General features: G+C 38.3%; 1 protein-coding gene across 2 annotated transcripts in view; it reads left to right on the top strand.

The window, feature by feature from the left end:
- Window positions 1-18606, top strand: part of INPP4B (inositol polyphosphate-4-phosphatase type II B) — a 501415-nt gene that overhangs the window by 208766 nt on the left and 274043 nt on the right. The window contains exon 1 of one of the 2 annotated variants that reach the window (XM_040626334.1): window positions 17945-17963. The exons of the other annotated variant lie outside the window; for it this stretch is intronic. The gene's annotated coding sequence lies outside the window, so the exon portion shown is untranslated. Of the gene's footprint in view, window positions 1-17944; window positions 17964-18606 lie in introns of those variants that run through there. 2 annotated transcript variants of the gene reach the window in all.

Genomic DNA, 18606 nt, shown 5'->3' with positions numbered 1-18606 from the left:
TGTTGGTTTAATTAATACTCACTACTCTCCCCTCTCCCTTCTATCTAGAATGTCTTCTTCCCCTTCTGTTCTGGCAAAAATCTTACCCCGTATGTAAAGGTCTAGTGCAAATCTCACCACCTTTGTACATTTTTATATGCCTTAATGTGATAGCTTCTCCCTTTGAACTTGGGTTGTGATCTGTACCTTTTCTCCAGCACTCTGTCGTTTTAGATGTTGTAAACTAATCATCCAAATAGTTCTGTTTTGTTTTTGCCCTTATAATCTTCAAAATTCTGGCAAATAAAACTGCATGGTTCTCATATTTGTAGCTCTTAGCACCTGCGAGAATAGATGCATTTAAGAGATGCATTATTTGAATCATACTGTCCGTTTCTCTTGAGGTTAAGAAAGAATTCAGTAGGGGGGTGCCTGGGTGGCACAGCGGTTAAGCGTCTGCCTTCGGCTCAGGGCGTGATCCCGGCGTTGTGGGATCGAGCCCCACATCAGGCTCCTCCGCTATGAGCCTGCTTCTTCCTCTCCCACTCCCCCTGCTTGTGTTCCCTCTCTCGCTGGCTGTCTCTATCTCTGTCAAATAAATAAATAAAATCTTTAAAAAAAAAAAAAAAGAAAGAATTCAGTAGGAGGAGAAGTGATCAAGACTGTCTTTATTTAAAAAGGGTTTCTGTCAATGAAATTAACTGGCCTATCTTGAGGATCAAAGCTTTGATTTCCTTAGCCCCCCATGTTCTGATAAGCTGAGTGGCTTCATGAAGTGTTCATGATTAGAAACTGCCTGTCTTGAATGTATTGGTCTTGCCAGAAACCTGGAAAAAAAGTTCAAAAGAATCTCCTTTGTGTTTTAATATAAAGATTCTCTGTGCAAAAAAAGTAATTGCTTTTCTCAGCTGAGGTGGTCATAACTTTTCATAATAGATAGGAATATCTGTTTAATAAATAAACTTACCAAATCTAGTTTATTTTCTGTGAAACATGCCTGTGCATACATTTCCTCCGTTGTTATGATTATGTTTTTAGTGAGTGCCAGGTATGATGTAGACATTGTATAGAAGCAGAATATTGGCATGTTTTCTGTTTGTTAGAATTCAAACTGTTGAATGATCTAAAAGCATGAATCAATGTACCTTTGTCCCTAAGGATATATTCTATTGAAAACAAAGGAAATCAGATTTGCATCCAATCAAACCTCTTCTGTCTGGGTTGGTAGATTATATATAACGCAGAATCTTCGCAGGTCCTCCAATAAAGAGGTAGAGTCTATTTTCCCACCCTTTGACTCTGCCCTGTCCTTGTGACTTACTATGACCTGCAGAATATGGCAAGAGTGACTTAATGGGACTTCTGAACCTCTATTCCTAGAGGTCTTACAACTTCCACTTTTGCCGTCTTGAAACACCTCCAACATCATGTGAAAAGCTCAGATGAAACATTGCATGGAGAGAAAATCCTAGATGTTGACAGCTGTTCCAGCCATCCTAGCTATGGCCCCAGGCATGTGAGTGAGGGCATTTTAGAGCATCTAGCCCCCACCAAACGACTCACTAACTGGGCTCCATGAGTGAGCCCAGAGGAGATGAACAAAACTGCACAGTGCACTCACACAATCATGAGAAATAGTATGTCATTTTTGTTTTAAGTCACTAAATATCAAGATGGTTTGTTATGCAGAAATAGGTAACTGATGGACGAGGCTTATGTAGTTGGGTATACTTAAACTCTCGAGGATGCACAAGCAGAATTTCCCATTCACATAACAGCACCTAAGGTAAACCCAAAATAAAGATCATTGCATTGAAGGATTGGACCTCTTTGAGTTACGGTTTCCTAATTTGTAACGTGAGGACTTTGGATTTAATGCGTTTAAGATTGTTCTTTGCTCCTGGGGCACCTGGGTGGCTCCGTTGGTTAAGTGTCAGACTCTTGATTTTGGTGCAAGTCATGAACTCAGGGTCTTAAGATCAAGTCCCACCTGGGGCTCTGCACTGGGTGTGGAGCCTGCTTGATATTTTCTCTCTCTGTCTGCCCTCCCCACCTAAAATAAAAAAAAGATTGTTCTTTGCTCTGTGTTCCATAATGCCAGTTCATTTCGATAGTTGGATTTTCTGGAAGAACTGGAATTCATGATTCTAATTTTCTTCTTTGTCCTCTCCCTGAATTGTTCTGGCAAGTTCATTCTATGAGTGTCCAGGATAGATAAAAGATACAAAATGGAAAGGAGTGAGAGCTGCAAATATATGGGGTAACAAGAATCCTCCTACTCTTCTTTTCCTGTGAAAATCTCATATCTCCTACATTTAGATGGGCTGAGCTCATCCAAACCTGTTCTGGATTGCCACATGCTTATGGATGAAAAGCTGCTGGCACAGTCAGGAAGGTGATTTGTGCAAGGTGTCTGTGCATTCCACTGCATTTTTAGGTGTAAGAGTCAGCATGCACACTTGCTGAGTCCATGTCCCAAGGCTCTAAGAAGACTTGTCACGCATTCCCCAGTATGCTGGATGAAAGGCAGACTGACTTTGCTATAGAGATTTGTCTGTTTCGGTGGGTTTGGGCTGTTGTTTTCCAGGTCTCTGCAGCTGACTGGTCACATGCATTTGATTTGAGTTCTGATGTGTTTACTGGATGTTTCGGGGTTTGCTCCACGATCTTGAGTGATATTAGGTTAATGAAATCACCCAGTGGGGAAATGACTTAGACCGCCAAGAGTTGTTGAACAGAATTTCACTTAGCATTGGAAATAAATTGATGAAGATTAAAATGCATAGAATTTTGGCACCAGAAGGTACTTCAGAAACCGTTTAGTGAGGAAAGTGGACTCATAGAGCAAGAGGATATGCCCAAATCACAAAAGTAGTTAATGGTACTCTGTGCAGTTTGAAAATAAACACTCTATACTATTCTGCATACTATTTGAAATTAGAGAACTATCTTCAGTGCTATGATATTATGGCCAGTGCAGCNNGAATACTGAATATTTCTTTGCACAGTATTTTCCCTCAAAAACATGGAAATGTATAATGGAGTAAAAGCAGTAATCAGGTAATCCTGGGTGCACTTGAATATGTATGTGTATGTATGTTTATATGCATGTATATACTTATGTCCATATATGTATACACACATTATAGGTATATATCTATATATGTACATATATAGATATATATGGGGTAGGGGGAGGGAAGGAGTTTTCCAGGGCAGTGATTCAGCCTGTTTGCCGTAGAAAAGGAATAGAGAGCATGAAGAGAGAAGTCATTGCTTTTGCCGACTTAGAAGCCCTCATCGAACTTTACATCAGAAGTCAGGGATGTACTGTATGGTGACTAACATAATATAATAAAAAAACATAAAAAAAAAAAAAAAAGAAACCCTCTTGAAAGCTCCAGTCGTACAAAACATGGTCCCGTCAATGTCCTAGGATCTGACTAGCCAGGTCATTTCCTCTTAGGGGAATGGAGATTTCTCCTCTTTTCCTGACTTAGCCTTTAGGAGAATCAAGGTGAAGAGCCTGGAGTTCCCCCTAGAGGCTAATATTTATACACACAACTTAAAAAACGGATTTGCAGTATACAGATATTGGTGTTTTTAATCTCTTGACAATTTCCTAGTGAATATATTAGCCTGATCTCTATTCAATACCTCTACAAATATTAATAGGATGAAGATGGAATGTTCACAGTTGTATCTCATCAGTTAGAGATAGAAGACATAGATACTGTTTCTTTTCTGATGGACATTAAACAAAAAAATACATTTAGTGACTTCTAACCTTCTAATGTGTGCTCCGTTATAGCACATTTGGCTTCTGTGACCTCCAAAGTCAGGTAAATGGGGGTTTGGTTATCAGAGTGGTGAGCTGGAAGCTTCATTTCCAAGCTACTCTATTTATAGTTGAATAGGCCACTTGTCACCCACTAAAGCTTCCGTGGATAATTTGGCTCATCACTGTTGTAGGACGCTGGCTCTCATGCAGTGGGCTCTACTCGGCAGCACACACGCAACTCAGATGCTGTCATTAACATCAGTTTCTCCTTGGCGAATCCCGATAATGTTGGGACTATAAAAATGGGAGGTTGCTTTTTCACAGGTGTTTCACTAATTGACAGCAATTATGAGAGGTGGAAGGGTTTCTTTTGTTTTCTCGTTTCTTACTTTGTTCTCTGATAGCGATGATGTTCCGTAAGCTACCAAAAGAGATTTGAAGTCCAATCCTATTAAATTAGCAGAGGAATTTGTTAAATTCCTGGTTAGACATATGAACATATGGCTTGGGAATATTTTCTAGTGTAGAAAAGTGATATCTGTATTTATTTATCTCTCTAAATCTTTAAGAGTATGAATTTCCTCTCCTGCCGAATATTTTAATACATTTCTATAGCGTAGATACCACAGATGCGGTTGTATTTCTAACCTATTTTTCTTGTTTTTCAGTCGTGAGGATCTAGAAAGAAATGAGGGAAGAACAAGAGTTGATGTTTTGCTTTTGCAGTTTCTGTTTTATTTTATTTTATTTTTTACTGCTGTCTTAATGCTGCCAATTGTGGAAGGCCACTTGGGAAGTATTCGTGATGCTTCCTTCCACTTGATTAAGCTTTGCTGCCAGGGCCTATGGTAAAGGAACTCCTATAATTTACAGGAACACAAAGCAGCCTTTAGAAGCACATTCACTGAACAGACAGCAGGAAAAAATACACGACTTGGCCAACAAGAGTAAGGAAGCCCATGTCTGGAAAATCTTGCTGAACACCCCATCAGGAAATACTCATTACTTTCATTTTAAACAGCAGCTTCCAGGATCTGTTTTTATATTTATAGAATATTTGGCAGCAAACAAATGTAATCCTGAAAGCTACATTTTATTTAGTATTTTACTTTTGCTTTTTAAATTCCACTATTAAAGCTGTATAGAAAATAATGAGCTCACAAGTGGGGTTTTGACATTCCTCAGTAGGCTCCAGTTTAATGGATCTTGCTTGTTTATTATGCTGCAGGAATAAGAATACATCTGAGCCCGAGCTCGAAATTATTAGGATGGGTTCAAATTGAAGAAAATTTAAAATTCAAAAATATTAGAATGGGTTTAAATTGAAGAACTTTGATATTAAAAAGTACCTGGGACTTTGTATAAAAATCTGACTTTATATAGCGATTTATATAGTCATCTGGGCCACCTTACATACTTTCCATGTTGCCTTGTTGAACATGTAGAGTGTCTGTGAGAAGTACTGTGTTCCATTTATACATGGAAGCATTTTTTATGGAAGCAACGCCAAGACTGGAGTTTGAGGCTGAGTTCAAGTCCCGGGTTTTTCTCTCCCAGGGTTGAAATGTTATTTTGTGAAGTGGGGACAACAGTGTTTGCTCTCACTGTAGGTTAGTAGTGTTTGTTCCACATAAGGTTATCGAATCAATCAGGGTTCAACCAGGAGACAGAAAGCACACTAGTTATTTGAAGATAGATAGTGAACATACAGTGAACACTGAGTATAAGTGATTAAGTAGGCATGATATTTTTACAGGGTGCAACTAATCACAAAGGTGGCAACTACGAGATGTGACAACCACCTCTAGAGCTGGAGGAACAAAGGAGAGAGTTTGGGATTATTAAAACTTAGAACCTTGGAGGAAAGGCTCAGTAGAGCTAAAGTGTAGTTCGCTGTTGAGGAGCTTGGACCAGGAGGTCCCAGAGGCCTGACACCCACTCTACAGAGGGCACAGGGGCAAGCTAGCGCTCCTATCCCTGAGAGGTCTCGTGAGGGCTGCAGGTGTTGGAAATGTTGCACGCCGATTTGGGCTCATGCTGCAGAAAGGAACAGTTTCTCCTGGTGTAAAGAAGTATAGGCAGGGTAAAGAAGCCTACGTTCTAAAGGGTGACGCTCTTTAGAACTGCAAGAAGACTGGCCGATGGGAAGGACAGGCTTCCTCCTCCAGCCTTCTCAGTCTCCATCTAGCACTTCCCGGTGAAGAGCCTAACGCAGAGCCAGTTGGAAAAGCAGGACTATGGTTCTGAGCGTCCCAGCCCCAGCCTCACAAGGTAGAGTGTAGACAGTGGACTTGGAGCTGAGAGAGAATCACTGGCACAGTTGTATGTAAAACTGCATTGAAAATTGAGATACAAATATAGACTATATTTTGCCATATAAAGGAAGACTTTTACAGTCATTCACATTTTGCTCTTTTAAATCTTGGAAAAAATTCTGGCTTAGGTATCCTTAACTGACTTCTGTGTTATCAGATATCTTACTAATAGCAGGGTGCTTAATATTTACACCACTTGAGGAGCCTCCTACGGTGGAGGCTCAATGACTGATGAATAATATGCTTATTCTGCTATAATATAGTAAGAATTAGAATGTTACTATAGGGGTGCTTTTGTGGCTCAGTCGGTTAACCATCTGTCTTCAGCTCAGGTCATGCTCTCAGCATCCTGAGATGGAGTCCTGCATGGGGCTCCCTGCTCAGCAGAGAGTCTCCTTCTCCCACTCCCTCTGCCCCTACCCCCTGCTCGTGTTCTCTCTTTCTCTCTCTCGTTCTCTTTCAAATAAATTAAAAAATATTTTTTTAAAAAAGAACATTAATGTAGAAGGACGTAAATCTAGGGTAAGGGGCAGTGGGGTGAGCATTTGTAGTACATTAATATTGGTGATATGTAAGAGAAACTGATTTAGGTTCAGTTTTTTGTTTCTTTTGCCAAAGAAAATACTTGAATGATCAAGAAGAGCAGTGTTGAATGTTATACATTATGTGCTCTGATTGATCTTTAAAGGATCTTACAGTGATGGTAATGGAAACATGGATACCAATTATTGAACATAGAATGAGACAGTGGTTCCACTTTTATCATTTTGCTTAAATAAATCAAGGGCATACCATATGTTCTTGACGACACAGTACCCCTGAGTGCTCAGAGAAAGGCTAATAGAGTAGGCTGTTCTTAACAGTGGAAAAAGCAACATTGAATCCCAGTTATTTAGCTTCACATGTCATGGTAGTTTTTTTCTAGGGCTTATTGTATCTAAGGACATAGAAGTAGCTTTGATTGTGGTGGTAACAGTCTGTGTCCTGCAGCATGATTATTTTTAGAGTGCATTGAGTATCTTAAAAAAAAAAAAAAAGACCCCTTATTTCTATCTTACGTTAAAGAGAATAAACAGATACTCCAGTCAGATAGTGATGATGGCTTTTGTTTTTAATAATTTCTCTGACAATACTGATTTCAGGAAGATCTGGAATCATTGGAGGATAAAATTCTTGGTTTGTCTATTTTTAAATGATCAGAACAATAAGGAAGTTTTATGTGATTCCTTGATTGCTTGGCAGTGGTGGTGGGGGAGGATCTAAAGAGGTGATTTTTCTAAAGGACATTTTTTTGGTATTACATTCAGATAGAGTGATTGCTATTCCTTTATTGCTCACAAAATCTTCTACTTCAAAAAGTATATTTTGTTAATATACAATAAATCTTTATAAAATATTTTATTTTTGTAAATTATTGATGTTGAAAAGACCTACATTTTATATTTTCAATGAAATAGAATACTTTTATGCCTCTGCAAGAAAATAGAAAAGCTGATCCATGAGATTCTTCTGGTATCCAAATCACTTTCTGGTTTTAAGCTATTTGGTAAGGGGGCAGTTTGATTTCCATTCTCTTAGAGGACCAATTAGTGGTAAACTACCACGTGAAAGTAGATTTTTCTTCCTAAGAATCCAACTCACAAAGAGTACAACAAACAATACAGAAAATAGCATCCTTTTTATGTCATCTTTCTTTTTCCCCCTCATTTGGAAAGTGATTCACAAATCTTGCTTTTGTCTCTTGGTTATGAGTTGTTCTTATTCTCTGAAGGGAAATAACGGGTATGTCGAGGATGGGCTGTCTTCTTTGACGTTGAAATCATACCTCAATTAAGATACCTTGCTGATCATTGACCCATGTTAATTTATTTTAACTCAGGTTGTAAATGTCTATCACCATCATAATCTTGGCTACTGGACAGAGTATATAGCAATAGCTAATAAAGAGCCAAATATGGTAGAAATTTGGAAGAGGAACAGAAAAATCTTTCTTTCCAAAAGAGTGTAAAAACACGAGGAAAATAACATCTGCTCTGCGTTCCTCATTGGCGCTGGCAAGGCTGAGCTGTAAACGCCAGCTTCAGAGCGTCAGCCTCCAGCTCCCTGCATGGAGCTGGCTGTGGAGGGCATGACATCACTTTTCTCTGCAGCAGAACAGCTCCCGGGAGTAGGCACTCACTGAAGTTGACGTGGGAATTCTCAGGACAGATGAAGCTTTGCTCCGCTAGCCTTCTGTGGCTTTAGTGGGAAGGACTCTTCAAACTGTTCACTGGGAATATTTAGACAACCGTTGCCCTGGGTTGAGCCAGTTCTAGTTTGCCAACCTGGAGCTGTGTTACTTTAGATGAGTGTGTTGCTAAGCCCATTTTGAGAAAGAGGTTCTTTTATTTCCTTATATCCCAGATTTGCACTTCGTAATTGTAAGGTGAGAAAAAGAAAGGGAGAGAATAGAGAAAAGGTCTTCCACATGCTGATGATTTCCAATGACTCCTCAATCATCTATATTGAGAAAGAATTAGAAGGTGAGGCAGGTGGCTGGTACGGGAGCTCCAGAATTAACCTGATTTGGGTCCACAATTGATTGGTTAATGACACTGTCTCAAGGTAAAATATTGCAGAAATGAAATGTTTTCCTTAAACAAGACCAAACACTGAAGCGACTGGATGGTGAGTGCCTTAACTTCATTGAAATGGCGAAAGTCAACTCATTTCTCATCGTCTGCCAAGAGAATTAATAATGGACAATTGATTCAGGGGCTGATGGAAGCAAAGGTTCTCCTTGGTGACTTCTTTGCAGTAGCAGGGTTGGGATAGGGCTCTTTACAACACCCCCTCCTCAGATTTAAAGCCCTTGCCCCACCCTCCCTGTGTCATAAGTAAAGGCTTTAAGATGGAAGAAGAATATTCATCAGATGAAGCTCACGTGTATCTTTGTTATTGGTGTGCACTTTGCCAAAATGTGCACATGTGTATGCAGTCACGTGATGGAGCTGTGAGTTTGTTTTATAATTATATAGCAGAATTTATGGATTATTGTGTTTAGATGTTTTCTCGTGTTTTTGATAATTACAGTTCCCTGTCTCCTCTTTTTGCCTCAGAGGAGCAGGAAATTGTTCTGATTTAGGATGGGGACTTTTAACCCCCAGGTGGGAGTGCCGTGACCGTATTGCCACTCTTTAAAGGAGATTATCCCCTTTTGCTGAACCACCTTTGCTATTATCTATGGACCTAATCTAGCAGAAAACGTTCACCTAGTAGAGTCTCTCCCCATCTCATAAATGCTTTCCTATTTCATTTTCAGTCTTTTATATTATGCTGTCAGAGCGTCTCAGGAGAAAAGTTCACATGGAAATCATTTGCTCCGTTATTTTAATTAACAAATTACTTTAAATCATGTTTTTATTGAATTTCAATATTTTTCACTTTGATTTTTCCAATTTGGAATTTAAATGAAAATAGTAGCATCATTACTAATTCAGCTACAGATGAATAAATTAAATTCATTGTGAATTTTTTGACCCCAAGGCAGGTGCTCAAACATGTATTGACTTGGCTTACTCCAACCTTCATTTTATGTGTTAGCCATGATGCAATACTTCGAGGGCTTCATAATGATAAGGGCTGTACTTTCCACTCAGATCACAGGCCAAATAATAATGAGGTAATTAGAATGTATGCAGCACTTTCATCTGAAAAAGTAATACATACTACCCCTGACTCTTTAAGACTCTCCTTATGTTATTCCTAGTAAGCAGGTAGGTGAGAACTTTGGTCCGACTGGCTGGCCTATAACAAGATAATCAATAAATGTTTGTTGACTATCTATTAACATTGAAATTAAAGTGACATCAATCTTTTCTTTAAGCACTCATTTGGTTAATTCGAAAAATATCTCATTTATAATATAAACTTACAATGGAATAGCATTAAATTAATGAAATCAAATGAAATAAAACATCAAATTTGCTTGCTTATCTAGGCACTTCAAGACCAAGACCACACATTTTTTAGCAGAGAGATTGCTTCCACATTTTTGTAAAGACTAGGCACAGAGTAAAATGGAAAATTAAAGCAACTGTAGAACTTAATGAAGCCTGGTATCTTTTCCCCCTATTACATCAGGACCTGGTCAATGATGGGGTGGCCAGCACTACCAGGCCCTACCTTCTGTGTCCTTTCAAATGGGGAAGATTCTTAGCACGTCGTCATGTACTGCTTGATGCTGCTGATATTCAACATTTCACCTTTACATAAAAGTATTGAAGGATTCCAATTTAAGGTGGTATTTCAATTATTTACATAGTGTAGGCTTGACTTGTTTAATATTTGTTTTATTTGGTCTTTTTTGCTGAATTGCTAGAGCCATAATTTTGTTTAGAAATATTTATTTTGTTGTATAGCTCCCAAGCCCTCTATTATAATTTTTTTATAAAAAATATTCTTTGTTCTTCCGTTCTTGACTTTAATTTACACTTTTTGATTATTATTGCTTATCCAGATGGTACCTCTTTACATTCTTTGTTTACCTGGTTTTGTTTATGAAAGAGACTTTTATCCTTTTCCACATCATCAGTGTGTCAGTTTTTTCTAGTCTCATCTCAGCCTCTATTATTTCATGTTATTTAATGTTTGAGGACATTTGCCTTTTTGATTCCTCCTATAGGCCTTCTCATTCCCAAAGTCTCCTTAAATTATTGAGTGATAGAGGGCAAGAGTCAAAAAGAAGAAAAGTGAAATGGATTAAAGCTAATGGCCAGTTTATCTTACAGCCCTAATGCTTAGATTTAATTAGGAAGCCCACAGGGCAGATCTGTGTTCTTCTTCTCTTGGAAAAGATTGAGATTGTGTTATTTATATTTTAGTTCATAAATTCCTAGGTTGCAGAGACCATGTCTATTTAAATTAAGTGTCCAGCTCAGCACTATGTAAGATGTGATAATGATGTCCAATAAACTAGAGCTATTTCTACTATTGTTTGTTTCTTTCTATAATTCCATTTCATGTTTTTGTGACTATATATGCATGATTTAGTGAGTTATAGCCATATGTTTATATCAGTAAACTGAGGTGGACAGCTGAGGTGAAAAGCAGTTTGACCAAACTGCCACAACCGCATAATAGAAAAAGAAAGATCTGGGGCGCCTGGGTGGCACAGCTGTTATGCGTCTGCCTTTGGCTCAGGGAATGATCCCGGCGTTATGGGATCGAGCCCCATATCAGGCTCCTCCGCTATGAGCCTGCTTCTTCCCCTCCCACTCCCCCTGCTTGTGTTCCCTCTCTCGCTGGCTGTCTCTATCTCTGCCAAATAAATAAATAAAATCTTTAAAAAAAAAAAAAGAAAGAAAGATCTAGAAACCACGTACCCAAAGGTTCACTTTCTAGGCTAGGTATACACTGAAGAAGAAGTATTAACAATCATAGGGAAAATGGGCAATTGTAAACCCTCAATCTGTGTAAGCATAAATCCTCTATTTTTTTGGTTATTCTTGTTCTTTTGATCATTGTTAAATTAAATCATATGTGAAGCACTGTGACTGTTTTCTTAAGAAGACCACCAGAATTTATGGGAACTGAACTATTTATATTTGACTTGAATTAAATGAACTATCTGCTCAGGTCCTATGCTCTCTAGTTAATGTGGCCGTGATTCATGTTTTGATGCCCCACCAAGTATGTGCTTGTATGAGTGTGTGTGCCATCTCCAGTCATCTGCACTGAGTGACGTCACCACACCCCTGAGCCATACCTGGTGTTTGAGAGCCTCCTGTCACACCTTTACGAAGTAGAGTATACATTTTTCTCCAAATCTGTTTCTTGTCACTATCTTTCAAATGCTTTATTTCTCAACAATATTTCCTCTCACTGTGATTTTTTTAACATCAGAAAAGAATTATCTGATAGTCACTATAGATCCCTCTCATCAAGAAATGTCTCCTTTCTCTAGAGATCTGTCACCTTTAGTGTGTCTTGTAATAGAGTCTAATTAGTTATAAGTACATCTGCTGGTATATAATGTCTCTTCTTCTACTAAAGAATAATATTATGACTTTGTAATGCATAGATGCCTCCATAAAGACTTTTTTATGGTGCATATTTCCCCAAATATAAGTGAGTTAGGTGCACTTCATTGTTATTAGTTGTGAATTTAAGACTGCATAGAAATAAGTGGAACCAAGCAAAGTTAGCTTAGAATAATTTAAGGAGAGCTTGTAAAGCACTCTGTACAAATCAAATGAGATGATAGACACCAAGAAAACAATGTTTTATTTTAAAGTACTCCAGCTAGAGAAAATATTGTTGTGTGCTAACAGAATGACATAAAATGGCAAAAGAAATGTGCAAATTAAGGATTATTTCATATCTTTATATTTTAAAGAAAAACTATCAACATCTTAAGTGATTTGATTGTTTATCACGTTGTCAAACAAAGTTATGTTCTTATTTCTTGGGTGACTGATGAGTGTAATCCTGGAAAAGGAGTTGATTTTCTTGCTTTATCTGGTATCTTTTTCCATTCATGTAAATTTGTACCTTGTAGAAGCTATATGATTGTGAACTCTGTGATTATGCTGAACAGGCATGATGGAAATAGAAACATTTGCCACATTTACATTTCCCATTATGATGCCATCCTTTGAGTTTCTAAACTTTATAGTTTGTGTAAAGGGCCTATAAAACACTTTATATAAAAATATACATTATAGGGGCTCCTGGGTGGCTCAGTCAGCTGAGTGTCCAACTCTTGTTTTTGGCTCAGATCATGATCTCAGGGTCCTGAGATCGAGCCCCTGTTGGGGCTCCGTGTTGAGCATGGGGCCTGCTTAACATTCTCTCTCTCCCTCTACCCCTCTCCCCAACCCCCCACCCTGCTCCCATGTACATGAGCTCTCTTTCTCAAATAAATATATAAATCTTTAAATATATAAATCTTTAAAAAATATAAATATATATATTTATATAAATATGTAAATACATATAAATGTATATATATATACATATATATTTACACACACATTATAGAACATTTGTAAATACACACACATATATATATATATATACACACACATAGATATATACACGTGTGTGTGTGTGTGTGTGTGTGTGTGTGTATCCTTCACTTTTAGCTTCCCTGTTCTATACCCTGGATCCTGCTAGAGTATCTTACTGTTAAGGAGACTAATGCTCTCTTTTCCATCTGCAGAGATTTTTCTTACTTATGTGGTTATTTCTCTTTAAATGCATGCTATTCTTCACAAGAGAAGGGGACTATTTTAGGGAATGTTAATGGATTAAAACTAAATTATAGCCATTATTAGAAAGATAACCGAAGTACACTCAATATTAAAAACAGCTAAAAAGCACAGGAAATCTCATTGTCAATAAATGTTATTAGGTTGCAGCTTATTACTTAGCAGAAGTGATACTCAATGAGCTATCTCTGGGAGAGATGTAATATTAATATTTCTAGTAATTTTATCTTAAATCTGTATAGTGCCTTACTGTTTTCACGTGTGTTATCACTTCTGAGCCCCTAAACAAAAGACACGAGTAAAGGAAATGGTTGTTCTTTTACTAGAGACAAGGAGTCAAAGAGATTAAGTGATTTGGCCAAATTTACAATTAATTAGTGGCTGAGCTCTCACTGATAACTAACTATTGGACGTCATGGGCATACTAATTGATGCAGAGGTAAATACATCAGAATATAGGGTAAAAAAAAAGGAAGCATAAAAGGCATTTGGGATGGTTTGGAGCTGTTAGTCATTATTCTACCCAATCCGCTAGAAACTCTGATTATGGAATTCGTATTTAAAAAACGGGCAAAACTCCCAATTCCCTAGTTTAGTGAAAGCCCAATTTACATTAGTTTGATTTATTATAAACTTTCAGGTATTTTTCAAACCTTTACAGGTAGAGGGATTTATGTGAGCTCAGAAGCAAAGCTATTCTTATAATCCATTAAATAAATGTCCTATATCTGTCTATCACTTCATCTCTAGAGTGCCAATATCTTTGTCACTACAATGTATGAAATACGCCACTTGGAAAGGGCTACGTAGTCTACTCAGTTCTTGAGATCCCTGGTTAATTTGCCAGTTAGGATATCAGTTTCAGTGGTTCCTGTGTGAGTGGTTACACTAGAAAGCATCCCATTTGCTCTATAGGAATGAACTGAGACCACAAAATTGTTTCCCTTGGGCTTCTATGCTGCTAATATTCAAATTTCTTCTAATTCATTGTTTGAACTGACAGGATAGAAATGAAATCCTTCGTCTTCCCACTGATGATTTCTCTTCTAATGAAACTGAGGGATGGATGAAATATTACACTTTTAAGTTAACGATGTTGATTTGTACTTGACACACTTAAAGTAGTAGTCATTCTTCGCTTTGCCTTTCTCCACTAATAACAGGGTTTCTTTCCAAATTTCTCTATGATAGCATTCACTTATAAAAATGGTTCATAGAACCTTTGGAATGAGGCCACTAACTATTCTAGCTTTAAATGCATCCACATAAGTAATAATCCATTCAGTGTTAGTACTAGCTTTTTATTGGTAATTAAAATGATCTGAAATAAAAATGAGAGTAATAAATAAAGCTCCGTTTCAAGATCAAGGCAGCAAGCAAGATAGTTCAGACTGCTATTAAGGAACATGAATGCTTTTTCAGCAAAATTCCTCTATACAAAATGTATGAAGTCTATTTTGAAATTGTTATATATTATGAAAATGTTCATATTCTTATATACATCTCCCAGTAATTTTAATTTAACTCTTTGTGCAAATACGCAGCAATTCTTAGACTCTGGCCAAAGCAGCGGTTATGTTTCTGGTGTGGCTCAAGCTACTCTAAGATTCCCTGCCTTGAAATAGATTCCTTGATCTTCAACATACTCAGCTGCTAAGAAAAACTGAGCATGTAACAGCTGAGAGCTTGTGGGGAAAAGGTGGGGAGGGCTTGAAAGGATGGGGGGAAGAGGCTCAAGGCCAATTTCTTCCATTTCTTGATTTCATTTAGTGTTGTTCCAAAAATCAGATGTGTTAAAATTGATTTTGTCAAGTTTTTGGTTAATGAGTACTTTATTTGATTGCATCTTTACTATTGACGTCAGTAGAACTCACCTCTTCCTAAGGCCTTATCTTATAGTCACTCTTCTGAGATTTCACTTTCCCATATGCTAGTAGTAATAAGGTTACTACTGATTTCTGAGAGCTTTCCATGAGTGAGGTCCTGGGATGTGTGTGTTTAAAAAAGTATTGCATTTAATGCTCATGACTATTCTGGGAGATCCCACTCCTTCTGTTTGACATGTAAGGAACCTGAAGAGTAGATAAGTGTATAACAAATCGTCACAAATTTAGCATCTTGATACATGTTTATATTGCACAGTTTCCTTGGGTCAGGACTTGGGCTTCACTGCGTCCTCTGCTCAAGGTCTAGAATCAAGGTGTTAGCCAGGCTATGATCTCATCTGGAGGCTCAACTGGAGAAGCACCTGTTTCCTCACATCTTTTGGTCCTTGGCAGAATTCAGTTACTTGTGGCCGTACAGTGGTTACCCCTCTATTTTTGCTAGCTTTTGACTTGAGGTTGCCTCAGGTCCTAGGAGCTGCCAGCGGGTTCTTGTCATGTGAGCTTCTTCAACATGGTCATTGACTTCATCACGTATACAAGGAGGATCTCTGGCTCCAGTGTGCTAAAAACAGAGTCTTATGTAATGTCATATAACCACAGGGTGACATCTGATCATCTTTGCCATGTAATCTAACAATCACAAGACTAACATTCTGTCACCTTTGTTGTATTCGAGATTAGAAGCCAGTCACAGGTCTTGTCCACACTAAAGGCAAGGGGAGTATACAGGACAGGAACACCAGGAGACAGGGATCATGAGCCACCCTGAGGTTTGCTGATCATGTTAAGTATAGATTATCTAAGGTCACACAGCTGCTGGGATTCATAGCTACATGTTACTGACTTAAATACCCATGTATTGAGTACTATATTTTCCTATTTACATAAAATACAAATGACAAAAAAATACAACTATGTTAAGTTGTCTGCATGTAGTTTGATTACTTTTTTTAGGTTTTTTTTTTTTTTTTATTAGAGAGAGATTGAGAGCAAGAGCGGGGTGGAGGGGAGAAGCAGAGGGACAGGGAGAAGCAGACTCCCCGCAGAGCGGGAAGCTGGACATGGGGCTCCATCTTGGAATTCCTGGATCGTGACCTGAGCCAAAGGCAGACGCTTAACCAACTGAGCCACCCAGGCGCTCCTCAGTTACTTTTTAAAAGTATAAAAACTGATGTAATTTCTACATTTGAGGACTTTCTTAATCTTAATTTACCCCTTAAGGTAAAATAGGTGTATGTTTTATCACATCTGCTTAGAAACATAAATAAGTGTAGTGTTGGATTAGACACCAAATAACACTGGCAAAAAGAGACTCACTTTTGCTTTCAATGAGGTAATGATTGGGTCAAGGGAGACAGGAAAATGGCTTTCCCTCAACTAAGTTCTATATTCACTAGTAAGCACACTAGAACCTGTGTAATGTTTTTCTGTTTAAGAAGTGGATCTTAATTTCTATCAGAGTGTCTATAAAATAATGGCAAATGCCTTATGAACTGCCCTTGAAGATCCTGGAGTATGATGCTATAGTTATGAAGTTGTAGGTCCTTTTTTTTCAGGAATGGAGATGAAAAAACAAAAGATCTGTAATTCTTTTTCTCCAAATGGTGAAGACTGACTAGAAAAAGTCCTCCATGATTTTAAACCTTCAGGTCACTACCTGTTTAGTCATATCATTGATTGCTAACAGAGGGAAAGCGTGAAACCGGGCAGCTCTGCACTGACAGGCTCACGAGAACCCCACATGGGGTCATGTTTTTTTAAAGAAGGGGAAGATCCTTACTTAGAGGGGAGAGAGTGGCTGGCTCTCATATCTCCTGTTGCCTCTGCTACCTGCCATAACATCTAGTAACTTGGGGAGCAAGGGCTCCCTCAAACTAAGCCTTCCTGTCTTTTTCCTATGGAAATTAGGCTGCCTTTCCTGTAGGTGAACAGGGAGGGAAAAGCTCTCACTGCTGTTCCCTTCACCAGATACACCTTAAGTATTCCCAGTTAGTAATTTCAGTTAGTAAGATCTCTCTGTTTGATGTGCTTTCTGTGGTATTAAACATACCCTAGCTTAGAGGGACTTTCATTTCTGTAGTGTATAAATAATAAGGCTTTGCTGTAAGAAGACAGTCTTGTAGCTGAGAAATAAAAATATTTCTTTGTAGCACTCTGAGGTATTCATGTAGCTAATTTTAATTTGTTCTCTGCTTAATAATTGCTTTTCAGTTTTGCATGAACTACAAATAAGAGGAAAATGTGTTGTTTAATACTGTATCAAAGCATGAGAAAATAAGAGATCTATACAATGGGGAATAGATAAATAAGCAGCAACTGAAACGCCTTTTTTCTTTCAGGAAAGAGAAAAAGTTAAAAAAAAAAACTGAATGAAGTTCAGAGTCAGGATTTACGGGGTCACTTGAAACATAGTTCACTTTCCTACACTAAATAATGTCCCCTTCAGTTTCAAAATGTGGTAGTGGGAATGAATGAGTTAGGCAAGAGGGTGTGAAGAATTGTGGGAGGAAAGTGTTTTCCCCACCCCTCTGAAGGCTACCCAGCTGGCAGGTAATAACTGGGTTCTACAACCTCGTGCTGGTAAAAGGAACCCATCCTTCCGAGGGGAAGAATAATTTGTCCTTCATTATTTATTATATTCCCAGGACCCAACGTATTTTTTTGTGTTCCTGATTATTCTGCTAGCTCCACAGAAAAGAGTCCTTGTGCTTCCACGCGCTTTATATATGAGCCCAGGAAAACCACACTTCCGGTAATCTACCTTAATGCTTTGTTTTGCTTCTCTTTTTTGCACACAAACATGGTTATTAAGTCTGTATCAATCACAGTCCCAATAGGAAACAGATGGCACTTGCAAATTAGGTTAATTCCAGGAGGGTTTATTTACAAAGGGACTATTTGCAAAGTAGAACCACAAGGAGTAGTGCAGTAATCTGGTTTAATAATGGTAGTGTTATTATTACTCCTAGGTCTGAAAGAGAGAAGGGCGGGGGACAGCTTCCAGAAAACATGCTTGAGTGGAGGCCAGCTTGGTCAAGGGGCCTGGCTGGCCACAAGCTACCTCTCAGGAAGGGAGCCAAGGGCATATATATTCTGACCTCTTCTTCCCATCTGGGACCCCCAAACTGTTGTCAGGGCTAACACCATCAGGCCGCAAACAAAAGCCAGAGGACAAGGAAGCCCCATGATGTAGTCCACCAAGCTCAGCCTCCAGAGACAGAGAGAGGGTAGAAAGGGGTGGAATGTGTGACCTGGAGCAGCAAAATAGGATTGGGTACACTTGGCACCAATTCTAATATATGGAAATGAGGATCTTGAAATGCAAGTGTTTTGATGGCTTGTGATAATAGATTAATAGAAAATATTTAGTACTAATGAGGCATTTAGGCTTTGAG

The sequence above is a fragment of the Ursus maritimus genome, unplaced genomic scaffold (assembly GCF_017311325.1).
Source record: "Ursus maritimus isolate PB19 unplaced genomic scaffold, ASM1731132v1 scaffold_11, whole genome shotgun sequence".
NCBI lineage: Eukaryota > Metazoa > Chordata > Mammalia > Carnivora > Ursidae > Ursus > Ursus maritimus.
The sequence above is the reverse complement of the archived record's forward strand: the minus strand, read 5'-3'. Positions and strand labels throughout refer to the sequence as shown.